Source organism: Humulus lupulus, chromosome 2 (genome assembly GCF_963169125.1).
Source record: "Humulus lupulus chromosome 2, drHumLupu1.1, whole genome shotgun sequence".
NCBI lineage: Eukaryota > Viridiplantae > Streptophyta > Magnoliopsida > Rosales > Cannabaceae > Humulus > Humulus lupulus.
The window spans coordinates 105,620,841-105,635,498 of NC_084794.1; the positions used below are offsets into that span (position 1 = coordinate 105,620,841).

Below are 14,658 nucleotides of genomic sequence, written 5' to 3' on the forward strand. Positions count from 1 at the left end.
GTTCATCACTATCCCTAGCTTCAAAAGAGTTAGTTCATACTCAAAGTAAGCAAATTACCACAAAATATCAACATCATTGTTTCCATGAATTCAAGAGGAGAAAAGAAATTCAAACACAAAATAGGAAAAGATTAAAGAAGGTCTAGCCCCAAATGGTATATAGTTCTCCTCCTCTTTCTCTTCTCCCACATTCTTCCTTCTTCTCCTTGGTGTTTTTAGCTCAAGAATTGCAGAAAAATGGGTTCTCCTCCTCTTGGGCGGCTGCAGAAGGTTGAAGGAGATGAAGTTATCATTTTAGGGCTAAAAAATAGGTATATACCCTCTCCTCTCTCTCTCTACATGGGGACCACAACTTTTCCCTAAAAATATCAGTTATGTTCCACCTCGTCATCCATCTCATCATTGCATTCCATCACATTTAATGACTTGCCAAGTATGCATGACTTAAGTTGTTGACTGTGTACACTTTCCTGCAGCAAAGTTGAAATGATGCTACAGCAAAGTACCAGGATTTCAGCTCCAAGATGCATTCTTTGCACATTTTCCACCAAGCTTTCCAAGCATCCTTTCTTTTTGGCCTTCAAAATAGATATCACATTTTTTAGTTCATAATCCAATTTTTTTTCAACAAGATTTATCATTGATTAAAAAAAATTCACAAACAAAATTAAAAAACAAAATGAATAAAACCACACATTAAGAACACAAACACTCTACTTCACTTAGATTTTTATGTTCAAAATTCCCACGAACCCGAGGCTAGGTTTGTGGTGCTGCGGGTTCATGGAAGAGGCAGATTATGGTTGGAGGTAAGACTTGGTAACGAAGGTGGTGGTGCTTGGGTGGTCGGAGTTGGCAGGTGGTGGGGCTTAGGTGGAAGGTGGAAGGTGGAAAAAGGAGAGATGGCGAATAGTTGGGTGAGAAAAGTTTGAGAGATGATGATGAGATTAGGGTTTCAAAGAGACTAGGGCTAAGATATAAGGTCCAAATTCTTCTTTTCTTGTGATTTAGCAACTTTGCTGAAGCATTACACTAACTTTGCTGCAACAAAGTTAAGTCAGAGAGATTTCCTTGTCCATTGAAACTTTGTTGTAGCATTACATGAACTTTGCTGCAACAAAACTAAGTCAGAGAGCTTTGACCAAAATTCATGTTGTAGCATTATTCAAACTTTGCTGCAACAAAACTAAGTCAGAGAGCTTTGGCCAAAATTCATGTTGTAGCATTATTCAAACTTTGCTGCAAGAAAACTAAGTCAGAGAGCTTTGGCCAAAATTGATGTTGTAGCATTATTCAAACTTTGCTGCAAGAAAACTAAGTCAGAGAGCTTTGGCCAAAATTCATGTTGTAGCATTATTCAAACTTTGCTGCAACAAAACTAAGTCAGAGAGCTTTGGCCAAAATTGATGTTGTAGCATTATTCGAACTTTGTTGCAGCAAAGTTAAGTGAGAGAGCTTTCTCAAAATTGATGTTGTAGCATTATTCGAACTTTACTGCAGCAAAACTAAGTCAGAGAGCTTGCTCAAAATTGATGTTGTAGCATTATGTTGACGTTGCTACAACAAAAATGCCTAACTCTGCGACCCATTTGATTCCATTTTCCCTGCAACCATAAGCACATTAAACCATCAAAAACCAAAATATAAAATAAAATATTTACTATATATATTTATATATATTTTTCTTTACTTTTTTTTTTCTTTTTTTCTATATATATATATAGTTTGGGTTGCTTTACAATTAAATCTCAAAACTGCACAACAACCCAAGTTGTTACATCTTCTTCAAGGATCCTCCAAAGAGATTGAGCACTTGTTTCACTCAACCTCTCCACCCCAATAGTGCTTGAGTCTTTGTCCATTAACCTTGAATTCTCTTTCAGAGCCTTCATCATGCAATTCCACTGCTCCATAGGGATACACCTTAACCACCAAGACCATCTTCACTTGAGCTTGCCTAGAAATAGCTTCAAATGCGAGTTAAAGAGCAAAACTCACTGACCCTCTTCAAACACTCTTGGTTGAATATGCTTGTCGTGCCATACTTTTGTTTTCTCATTGTAAAGTTTGGCATTTTCATAAGAGAATAGACGAATCTCTTATAATTCATTCAACTGCAACATTCTCTTTTCTCCTGCAAGTTGCAAATCCATGTTGAGTGTTTGAATAGCCCAATAAGCACGGTGATCAAGTTTCACCGGTAAATGGAAAGCCTTTCCAAACGCTGAATGATATGGTGACATCCCCAATGGTGTCTTGAAAGCTGTTCTATAGGCCCACAATGTGTCATTTAACCTATTGGACCAATCCTTGTGATTGGGGTTCACCATTTTCTCAAGGACACCTTTTATCTCTCTATTGGAAAACTTAGCTTGCCCATTAGTTTTGGGATGGTATGCAATAGCTACTTTGTGCCTCACATCATATTTAGCCAATATACTTGCTAGTAACAAATTCACAAAACGAGTGCCTTCATCGCTAATGATTTCCCTTGGGGTGCCAAAACAAGTAAACACATTCTTTTGTAAGAACCTCATGAAAACTTTAGAATCATTAGTGGGAGAAGCAATTTCTTCCACCCATTTTGAAACGTAATCCACAACTACCAAGATGTACTAGTTGGCATAAGATGGAGGAAATGAGCCCATAAAATCTATACCCTACACATAAAATCTATACCTCATTCGCCAAAGCATCTACCACCATTCTTATTTGAGCGTTGAGGCCATTGTAAAATGTCTCCATTTGGATGTAATGAGGAATGCCATGATGAGGGAATTTTCGCAACAAATTCTTAAACTGCTCCCATGCCTCATATAAAGATTCTTCATCAAGTTGCTGAAATGAAGTAATCTCATTACAGAGTCTGGCATTCTTAGTAGGAGGAAAATACTTCATCAAAAACCGGTCAGCCAACTTTTTGCAAGTAGTCACAGAATAAAATGGCAAAGAGTTTAACCAAAAGCTCTCGCTCTGTCTCCCAAGGAGTAGGGGAACAACTTTACTCTTAGGGCATCCTCTGTAACTCCGAGCAACTTGAAAAAATCACTTACTTTAATGAACAAGCGAAGATGAAGGTTAGGATCTTCTGTTGGCATCCCACTGAACTGGCCCATAGTTTGAAGCATTTGGAACATAATTGGCTTAAATTCAAACTCTGTCACATGAATTTTCGGTCGCACAATGCCCAAATTGAGCTCGTTGAAGAGGGGGAGAGCGTATTGCCTGATGGCACGATCTCGGTCATCGGCTATAGTAAGATCGTTCTGCCCATTATTAATAGATGCTCCCCCTTGAGCTACTCTTTCTTGAGCAGCTCTTGCTTGATTTGCTGACTTTGAGCGGCTCCCTATTGAGCTCCTTGCTCAACATCCATCACTACTACTTCCCTTTTGGATTTTTGTACTTTTTTCCTTCTTCTAAATGTACGTTCAATTTCTAGATCAAGGGGAAGTATTTCAGGGTCTTGATTCTCGTTCATACATTGTGTGAACCTGAATTTGCACAAACCCAAATTAGAACAAAAGAAAATTTAACCAAATTGCAAGATAATTAGCTTTACAATAATTGACTTTAAGCAATCCCCGACAATGACACCAAACACTTGTTGCATTTTTTTTCTTTTCTTTTAGGATATGCAAGTGTACATAATCGTCTAACAAGTAATAAAGTAGAAAGTAATTTTATCGTCTCCTCAAGGATTGCTTTAAGCTAAATATTATAAAAATCAACTCTAACAATTTGGGTTGTAAACACTTTGAATTGATGTGAGTAATTAAGAATTTGCAAACTACTTTAGAAAAATAAAAAGAGCAATTTAAGCTAAATCAATGAATAATTATTTGTCAAATGAATAATGGAAGTAACTAGGAATTCCAATTTCCCCTAATTTGTAGTTTACCCCAATTGTTGCAGCAAAGTTCCCAGCGACGTTACTCTTGTAACTAAGATTCTATAACAATTGTACATGCCATCTTTCCAAATGCACATACTAAAGCTCTCATAATGAAATCCACATAATCCTATGCTAATCCAATTTCAAGAACACAAATCAAGCATTAATCTTATATGTTTGCATGGTAAAGATAATATTCACTATTAACAACATAGTTGTGGCAGAGAGAGAAAGTTGACTTAGAGAGAAAAATTTCTCCGGTGGCCATGTTAAAATTCATTAGTATACTCTTACTCATAGCCACAACTTTTGATTAAGAGAAAAGGAAAATGGACATTAAAGAAGAATTTTTCATGGCTATCTTGATGAGACCATTAACATGGATCAATTATAATGATTTAAAGTATTTGGACTGGAAAGTCAGCAAGCTGAGTAGGTCAGTCTATGGACTTAAACAAGTTTTTCTCTCCTGGAACTTAAGGTTTAAAGGAAACATTAAGACCTATGGTTTTGAACAAAATGTAGTTGAGTCTTGTGTTTAACCAACTCAGGGAAAAATACATTGTGGTGTTCTTAATCGTTTATGTAGATGATATCTTACTCATTAGAAACAATGTTAAGAAATTATCAAGAATAAAGAATTGGCTGGAAACAAAATTTTAGATTTTGGTGTAGCATGTCGTGTTCTTGGTATCCAGATCATCAAGGATTGAAAGAACTGAAGTTTGGCTCTAGTCAAGTAGCCTACTTAGGTGAGGTGCTTGGGCGTTACTCTATAGCAAATTCCGAGAAAGGTTGTTTAGCGTCTTGACATGAAATTTATCTTTCTAAGTAATAGTCTCCACAGAATCCTCAAGAGAAAGAAAAGATTAAACAAATTTCTTATGCATTTGCAATTAAAGGTCTAATGCATGCTATGTTGTGTGTTGTGAATGGAGATCTGCTATGCAGTGGGAGTGGTGAGCAAGTTCCAGTAAAACCTTGGAAATGAACAATAGGTAGCGGTCGATATCTTAGATGGACTGGAGAATATATGTTAGTCTATTCGGGTGGATCTTTGAACCAATTAGGCTACACAGAATCAGATTTTAGACTGATGTTGATGACAAGAAGTCTACTTCTAAAAAAGGTGTTTACTCTTGGGGTGGAGCTATGATTTGAAGAAGCAATAGGTTGTCTGCCATCTCAGTTCCTTTGACTTGGAGAAGCGTTAGGCTATCTGCCATTTTAGATTCCACCTTTGAGGCTGAGTACATAGTTGCGTTTATGGCGGCTAAGGAAATAGTCAGGCTGAGGAAGTTCTATTCAGAACTCAGTGTTATTCCAAAAATGGATAAACCATTCATTTTTTCTAGTGACAATAATGAGGCAATAGAGAATTCGAAAGACCCTCGAAGCCACAAAAGATCAAAGCATATAAAGAGAAAGTACCACATTATCGGGGATGAGTGGAGAAAGCGTGAAGTGAAGGTGATGAAGATAGCATTGGAAAGCAATCTTTCATATTTCTTTACAAAGATATAGGCATAGAGCATAATTGTGAAGCATGTAGAATAAGTGGTTTTGAGTTCCCATTTGTTTTAATATGGAAAGTGGGAGTTTGTTGGGTTTTATGACCTTATAAAACTATGTCGAACATGTAACACGATTTTATATTGTCAGTAAAAGTAGTAGAAATCATTTAGTTTGACAACTGTGTGACTTGCTTGTTTTATTACATGACTATTGGAATAATACAAACATTTATAAAATCCTGAACATATAAATAGTTACAATTATAGTGACTAGGTCATAGTGGATTATAATTGTAATTATATGTTCAAAAGATCGAGTCCTAAGGTTAAGTCAGTACATTGGATTTTCACTGATCTGGTAATCTAATATGATCTACTTACACATTCGGGGTGTGGTGTCTTATCCAGGGGATTGACCAAGTGGATAAGAATGGATGTATATGGGTACATTGGACTAGAACCGATATTGATTATTGATAAATAAGTATCGTTGTTATCGAATCTAATCAATGTCACAACGATGACCATATGTCAAGTTGATCTTAATTCTGAGTGATAATATTCTGTTAATTATATTATTTAAATCTTTTGACTTTTTCATTACCAGCTTACCCTATGGTCTAGCCCATACATACATCTTAGAGATTTAGTAGAGTAATTGAGTGGGAGTATTAATCATAAATATGAAATCTATAGCTTCTGAATGAGAGGTGAAAAGATGATTCCTTGATAGCTTAGTCTAAAAGGGTAAATTATTGAGCGCTCATATTTGTGATTAAGTTCACGGATTTATCATTTATAAGGGACTTAGTGGGAGTAAAGGACAAAATACAAATGAGGGGTAAAACAGTAATTAGTACCTGACTCGTTAGTAAGTCATCGATAGAGGATTGACTGGTTATAACAATGTATAATGTATTTGTTGTTAGAAAAATATGTTCTATGAATTCAAGAGTTCTATTCAGATTCTATAGTAGAGTCATGAGAAATTAATAAATTGTGAGATAATTTATTTAATAAATAAACTCACAGAAATTTATTGTAGCTTTTATTCATGGATCCATGGTCCCCGCATCACCTTTGAGTAAATCATCTAGAATGTCTCAATTAATTGATTTAATTATCTAGTAGGATTTTTAAAGTTGACTAGGTCAATTTTGGTAATTTTTACGAAGATATGAGATTTAGAGAATAAAAGAGAATCTTTGGGCAAATTTATTAATATTGATAAATTTGTGTCAATATAAATAAGTAATATTAAATAAAGTTTCAAATTATAATTAGTTAATTTAAATAAGGATTTAATTAATTAATTAGAAGATAAATAAATAAATAAGTTTTGTTTTTAGGCCCAATTGAGATTTAAATTCAAAACAAAGAGATTGGGCCTAAGTCCATTTGTGGGACCTCAAGGCTTTGAATTTTATTTATTATTTTAATTAATTTAAATTTAAATTTAAATAAAGCTCATTAAGTTGCCTATTAAGGAATATGATATCTAGGGTTTTCAGAAGTAAGTCTCAGTTGATTCATTTGATAAGTGAAAATGTAGATAGTCTAATCCTTTCTTGGTCACTCACTCTCTTCTTCTTCTTTTCTAGATCTCTATCTCATGTGTTGAGAATCAGCCCACACTAGTTATAGGTTGATCAAAGGCTTGGTGAGGAAGACTGTGTTGTTGATCTAGTTCAATCTCTTGATAATACTCTGCTACAGAAAGGAATCAAGGGTTAGAGAGATTGAAGGAAGGAGTTGTTCCAGTTCCGATGCGTATTCGTAAGTTTCTCCATCTTTGTATTTATGTTAATTTACGAATCTGATGTTCATTTGTATGTCATGTTATTCTATGTTTCTATTATGTTTTTGGAAAAATAAAAGGAAGCATGCATCTAGATTTAAATTCCAAGATCCTACAATTGGCCTCAGAGCCTAGGTTGTCTAGATCTAGATGTTTTGAATGGATGATTATGTTTATGAACTTTGACATGTTTAGAGAATTGAATGGTTGCATGTTTAGGTTTTATGTATTTTTTGCTAAAAAAAATGATTGTTTTGGTGTTTTTAAATTATTATGAGTTGTTTATTAACTGTATACAACCCCTAAAAATTATTAGAAACAAGTTTGTAATGATTTTTGGCACAAAAAGTCAAAATTTTGCGTTTTGGAACGAAAAAGCACGCTAGGCGCGCATGTGCGTGTGTGCGCACGTGTTGCTGAATAATTAAATTTTTTTTTAAACCATAAATCTTGAAAATTGATCTTTTTAAAAAAAAAAAATTTCAAATTTCAAATTATTTATGGTTAATAATTTTTTTTTAGTTTCCTTATTTTGTGGGATATTTTCTAAACTTAACAATCAAGTTTATATTTAATTAATTAATTGAATTTTTTATGATAAATTCTTGTATTTAATTAGTTATTTTTAAATAGATAAATGCCTAATTATTGTTGGTTAGTTAGGATTTATTTATTTTTGGAAAAATTATTTATTTTGGAAATAAATGTCATAAATAAGTAACATGCCATATAGATTGATATGCTAGGCTCATCCAATTGTTAACATGTCATACATCATTATTAAGTTATTTGTGCATGTGGGCTTTAAATATAAGTATAATGATGGACTAATTTTTGTCTCTATAATGTGGGAAAGCTTAAATAAAACTTTCATAAAATGTAAGGTTTTATTTGGGCCCAATTGAACATGTACAGTTTAAATTCCTCTCTAGTGGGAGTTCTACTTGTGAAGACTCATTTGCTTTGCATTACTAAATTAGGCCTAATCAATTGAATAACAATTAATAAAATGAAGGTTCAAATCCTTGCCTTTTTGGGCTTTGTATGGAAGTTAAGTAGTCTTAGTAGTGGGTCCGACATACTGAACCCAACTCTCCTCCATGCAAGCTTGAATTGTTAAGACTCATTTACCTAAGTTGGATTTAATTGTATTAGGTTAATCTTTTTAGTTTGACCTAATAATTAATTAGAAACAAATTAATTCTAATTTTTTTTATTTATTTTCAATGGGTAATTTTAGAATTAATGGGAAAATTATAAACTATGGTCTATTGATTATTTTAATAATTTGGCAAGCCTAAGTTGGTTTATTGATTATTTTAATAATTTGACAAGCCTAAGTTGGTTTATTGATTACTTTAATAATTTGGCAAACCTAAGTTGGTTTATTAATTATTTTAATAATTTGACAAACCTAAGTTGATAATTTTCAAAAGAATAAAATACTAAAAGATTTAATAATGAGTTTTAAAAATCTGAAATCGATATCCACCGTTGATTTAATAAGGATAGAGTTCAGTGGGACCTCATGGTGCTTTGATTTCTTCTCCCTACGGAAGGTATTCATTGGACTTCTTAACATGGTTATATATATTAGGATAAATGATTATAGATAGACCTTCTATAGACTCATCCATACGGTGACTATAGAAAATAATGTTGGGGTTTTATGCCCTAATTAAAACTCAATTTATTTGTAATCTCATTTTATTATCAATAAAAGAATAGAAATCATTTTTTGACTTGGTCAATCACTTTGCTCACATGTTTTACTTTCATAATTTTTTTTTAATATAAACTTCTATTAAATCCCGAACATATAGCTAATCGTATCTATAGTGACGTAATCACAGTGGAATATAAATGTGATTATATGTTCAAACATAAGTTAGTCCTAAGATTAGTCAGTGCACAGGATTTGCACTGACTTGCCAATCTACAGTATGATCTACTTACACATTGTAATGTTATGTTCTTTCCAGAACATTAGCTGTAACGCCCTGGATAACCAAGACTGTTACATTGTGCATTTAAAATAGTGCAAGACTTGCTAATTAAGTCATTTGAATAAAAATGTGATCCTAAAGTTATAATCAGGTTAGGGTTTAAATTTTTTGATCACAAACGGTTAATTTTCATTAAAAATAGATGTTTGGTACATAGGATCCCAAAAACATGGTTTAAAAGACAATTTACAAGCTCTCAAAAGTTATATACAATCAGTGGCCACTTTAATGGCAAAATATAAATTTTAGACTTCTGTCCCTGTACTTTCCCTCGGCCGTGGTGGACGAGCAGCTGACAATGTACACCTCGCCCCCAAAGCTATCCAACTCATGGTCGGTCCAGCTTACCCTTGCCTTTACCTGCACCACGTAGCACTCGTGAGCCAAGGCCCAGCAAGAAAACCATAGCAATAAAACATAATCAATTAATTCACAAGACAGTTAACCAGATATTCAACAAGCCATAGCATCAAGATAACAACAGTAAACATTTAAATTCAACAATTCATCTTAATCAACAAGAAATACTTAGGGTCGACGCCCTTAGGCCGCACCCTCTATTTAACCCACTGAATCCACCTCACTTAGGCTGAGTCCAACGTTTATCTAGCTGTCATTTAACCATACAATAAGCATGTTCAAGTATTGGGAAAATCAGTCCCATTACAACCACTAAAGGGTGCAGTTTTCTTACCTATAATTCCAAGTGGAGATAATGGAATGGTTCCGAGAATGATCCTCAGTCCTGAGCCTTGGCGATAAACCTAGTCACTGTGTTCAATGAGTTATTGTTAACTTCCAATCCAAATAAATACTTAGGAGACAGAAACTAGCCTCCAGGACCTCAATTTCTACTAAAACGGGTAGTAGAAATTGTCTTGAGCGCCTAGGTTTGAACCCCCGAGCCTTACCAATTCTAGAAACAATTCTAAGGTTAAAATCCCTAGGCGGGTCATGACTTGGCTTAGTGGGTCGCGACTTTCCCTCAAGTCAGATAGCAAGGACCTAACCCAAAGGGGAGGCGGGCTGCGACTTAGCTCAGTGGGTCACGGCGTGCCCCCATCTCAGAGAGCATCCCAGGGCCAGAAGGCCACATCCACCGCAGCGCCCCAGGGTTGGCTCGTAGCGCCCCCCCTTCGAGCCCAGAAAATCTGGGGTTTTCACATGCTTCTCCCAACAAACTCTCCCAAGAATTCCCCCTAACAAACCTCCCTAATTCAACACCAAGCTAGCAATGAATCCAAGATTAAATCATACATTTTTAGACACCAAAACCTTTGCAACTATACCAAAATCACTATCCCAATTCATCATCTATAATCACCCAAAAACCCAGTGTAATTCTACTCAAATACCAGAATTCTTTAACATGATCAATGATGAAAACTTACCTCAATTGTGGTTGAATCTTCCCAAGCTACAACCTCCAAGCCTTAAGCTTAAATTCCAACTAAACCCTCTGGTTTCCACAGCTTCAACTCATCTAAATTCCCTTCAAAATCCCAACTTCAAGCCCAAGCTTCTGTCCCTTTTTTTCCTGTGTTTTCCCTTCAGTTTCCAGCTCAATTCCCCAGCCTATGCTCCATCAATTCTCCAAGTATCAAAGCTTCAACTCGTTCAAGAGTGAGAGAGAGTGAAATCGTGAGATGGAGAGAGAGAGAGTGTGTTCACTAGCTTTCCTTCAGCTTTTGGTTTCCTCTATTTTGCCTAAGTTTCTGAGTATATCCTAAGGATTACTAAGCTTATCCCTTGCCTAAAAAATGACCATTATGCCCCTCCTATCCTACTTAATCCTTAAAATAGTCATTTTCCCCCAATTCCCTCTATGTAACGATCCCAAATTCGCTAATGTGGCTTAAGGGCCTTGATTAGTGTGCCAGGAGGGCATTATTGGGTTTAATGTGATTTGAATGATTTTATAGATTTAAATGCATAATTATATGATTAATAATGCCTATATGATTATATTGGTATTAATGTGATATATATATGGTATTGTGAGAACCACATTATTATGTGGGTAGGTCTGCAGAGCACGACTTGAGGCGATCCTAGGGCTAGTTAGCGGGGAAAAGTCACAACATGGCTTAAAAGTTGACTATTGATAAGTCAGGGGTATTTTAGGTATCGGGTAGTTATTTAGACTATCGGGTTATGAAAATAAATATATGGAGATATATTTGAGGTGAGGATGTCTAGGCGGGAATATTGGGAATTTTACCGTTTTTCCCTCGGGGATGTTTCCGGCACCCCGAGCCTCGGGATCGACTTAACGGGATAAGATAAACTTAAGGAAAATAGTAGACAGAAAAAATAAACCGACCTTTATCCTCAGCCTTTCCCCTCTATTCTCTCTCAAGGAACACAAGGAAGAAAACACTGAAATCTTAAGGGAATTTGCTGGAATTTCAGCTGGGAACTCAGAGGAATTCAGGGGTGATTTAGAGGCTTAGCTCAAGAATCAATCAAGAACTAAATCAGGGCTAAGGTAAGCATTGAATTTCCTTTTCTGTGGTTAGAAATTCTGGGTTTTAGCTGGGTAATGAGGTGATTGTGGTTTTGATGTTTAAGAGCAGAATTAAGGAGGAAAGCTTGGGAATTAGCTTGGATTTGGCTTGGAGAAGTGGTTCAGCAGAAGAGGTAAGTCTGAATTCATAATTTGGAGGTTTTAATTTGAGTTTGAATGGATGGTTTGAGTGTTTATAGCTCTTGAGTTTCAGAAATTGAAAAGAGATTTTAGTGTGTGTTAGGCTGGGTTTTCTGTGGAATTCAGTTGTTTAAGTCATTCTAAAGGTGTTGGGATTAATTTGTTTCGAATTGGGGAGCTTTGGGATGGCTTTGGACGAGGTTTAGATGTTGGAAATGGTGAGTTTTCTAGGCACGAAGGGAAGGGCCGCGACTAGAGCATTGAGGCCCTAGGATGAAGATGAGCCAAGGAGGCTTGGCCAAGGGTGAGCGTCGCGGTGCCCAATGCAAGGGCCGCGGCGCGTGTCTCCTTCCAGGCAAGCCCTTGGTTATATTTTTAGGGCAGGGCCACGACTAAGCTTCAAGGGCTACAGCCCTTGGGTGCACACTTGAACTTTTGGGGATTTTAGGCATGGGAATGTGGTCTAGAATGCTCGGGATCGATTTCACCACCGTGCTTGGTGGAATTCAAATTCCCAGAAGTTAGTTTTGTAACCGGAAACCCTAATTTGAATATTAATGGAATCCTATACCTTGGTTGTGACTAGGTGATAAAAGCTTAGGCTCGGGAACGGATCGTGCTTGAGGAGCGTTGCTCGTAATCCGAAATCGTAAAGATTAAAGGTAATAAAACAGCACCTGGTTAAATATCTATGACGGGACTAAGGGTTCCCTATTATGTATGCTTCAAAAGATGGTATTATGCCATGCAAGCTAATTAGTGAACCAATGGCCTAAGGGTGCCAAGGGTTACACTAGCGCACAGGGCCCAGCTTGGCCACTGGTAGCTAAGGACAACTTAATATGCACTAAGCTCGGTTTAAGCGGGTCAGAGTTAGTGGGGTAAACAGAGGGTGTGGCCTAAGTTTTCGGCCATGATTATTATGTGATATGAATGTTATAAGTGTTTGATTGCATCCATGATTCTGAATAAATGCTGAATGATTAATGTGGATTATCTGATGAGAGTTCATGCTTAGTGAATTTACTATATGTTATTATTGTTTGTGTTGCACATGTTTTCTTGCTGGGCCTTGGCTCACGGGTGCTACGTGGTGTAGGTAAAGGCAAGGGTAAACTTGATCAGGCTTGATTAGGAGAGCTCTGCGAGCAGAATGTACATGGCCAGCTGCTCGGCCGCCACGGTTGAGGTTTAGGCAGGGATGCGAGACCCAGAGATTGTCTATTTTGCCTTTAGTATGGCTAACAGATGTTTATGTATTTTTGGAAGTCTGTAAACCAACTTTAAACTCTGTTTCTTTTGGGATCCCATGTATATAACAGTTTAGCTATATAAAATGAAACTTTTGAGACCAAAACCTTTTTAACCCTAGCTCATACATGTTTAGTGACACACTTTTAAAATTAATGACTCGATTAGCAAGTCTTGCACCTTTATAAGTACACAGTGTAGCGGTCATGGCTATCCAGGGCGTTACAACTCTAATTCCTCAAATGTTCCTAATATTTACCCATTAATCCTGTCATTCCAATTAATTACCATTCACTTATTCACTATCTAATAATTACTGGTATATTCTTTAAATTCCCAAAATTACCCTTAGGCTCCCCCGAGTCGGGTATTAAACTTCGTTGTGACTATTTCGGTAATCAGCTCACTAGGATCCTCTCGAGCCATATACTGCAAATATATCCACATAATAATGTGGCCTCAACAATTTATCACACATAATCACATTTATACCCTCAATGGGCCAAAATTACAAATATGTTCTTATAAGCTACAAAAGGCCCACATGCATATCTAATATTCACAAACATGCATGTCACATAGTCATATAATCATATTAATCATGCATGCCACATAATAATGCATTAAACAATTAAATCACACATATACCAATTATGCCCTCTCGGCATACTAATCAAGGCCCTTAAGCCTTGTAAGTGATTTTGGGTCGTTTCAACATTCCCTCCACCCCAAAACATGGAGGTAAAGATAGGATCCTGGTCTGATACTATAGACTTGGGAACCCCATGAAGACGTACAATCTCCCTCACATGCAGCTCCTCAAACTGATCTACAGTATAATTCATCTTCACTGGCAGAAAGTGAGCTGACTTGGTGTATCTGTCTACTATCACCCACACTGAGTCATGCAGTCCCACTGTCCTCAATAATCCTCCAAAAATCCATCGTAATGTCCTCCCATTTCCACTCGAGAATACCCAAAGGTTGTAGCAACTCTGCTGGCTGTTGATGCTCAGCCTTCACCTGCTGACAGGTCAAAAACCTGGCCCCGTACTTTACTACATCCTTCTTCATCCCAGGCCACCAATACAACGTCTGTAGATCCTGATACATCTTCGTGGTGCCTGGATGGAGTGAGTACGGAGTAGTATGAGATTTATCTAATTCTCACGTCTAATCCCCAAATCAGTCAGAACACAGAACCGATCCTTGTACCGTAGCAAACCAATCTCAGAAATGGAATAGTCCTTAGCCACTCCCTCTAAGACATTCCCCTAACATCTTGCAATTGTGCACCAACCATCTGCCCCTCTTTAATCCACTCTACCAGGGTCAACTATAAAGTAATATTGGCCAAATGTCCCACAACCAACTGTATCCTCGCTCTGGACATCTCCTCTGCCAATTCTCTCGATATCTGTGTCGACCTAAACAACTGTCCCGGACCCCTCCGGCTCAATGCATCTGCCACCACATTGGCTTTCCCTGTGTAACGCCCTGGATAACCAAGACCGTTACACTGTGTGTTTAAAATAGTGCAAGACTTG

General features: G+C 36.6%; 1 non-coding gene across 1 annotated transcript; it reads left to right on the forward strand.

The window, feature by feature from the left end:
- The first annotated feature begins 2,761 nt into the window (after window positions 1-2,761).
- LOC133820446 (small nucleolar RNA R71) lies at window positions 2,762-2,868 on the forward strand. Its single transcript, XR_009886855.1, has one exon. It is a non-coding gene; the product is annotated as a small nucleolar RNA R71 (small nucleolar RNA).
- Window positions 2,869-14,658: the final 11,790 nt, after the last annotated feature.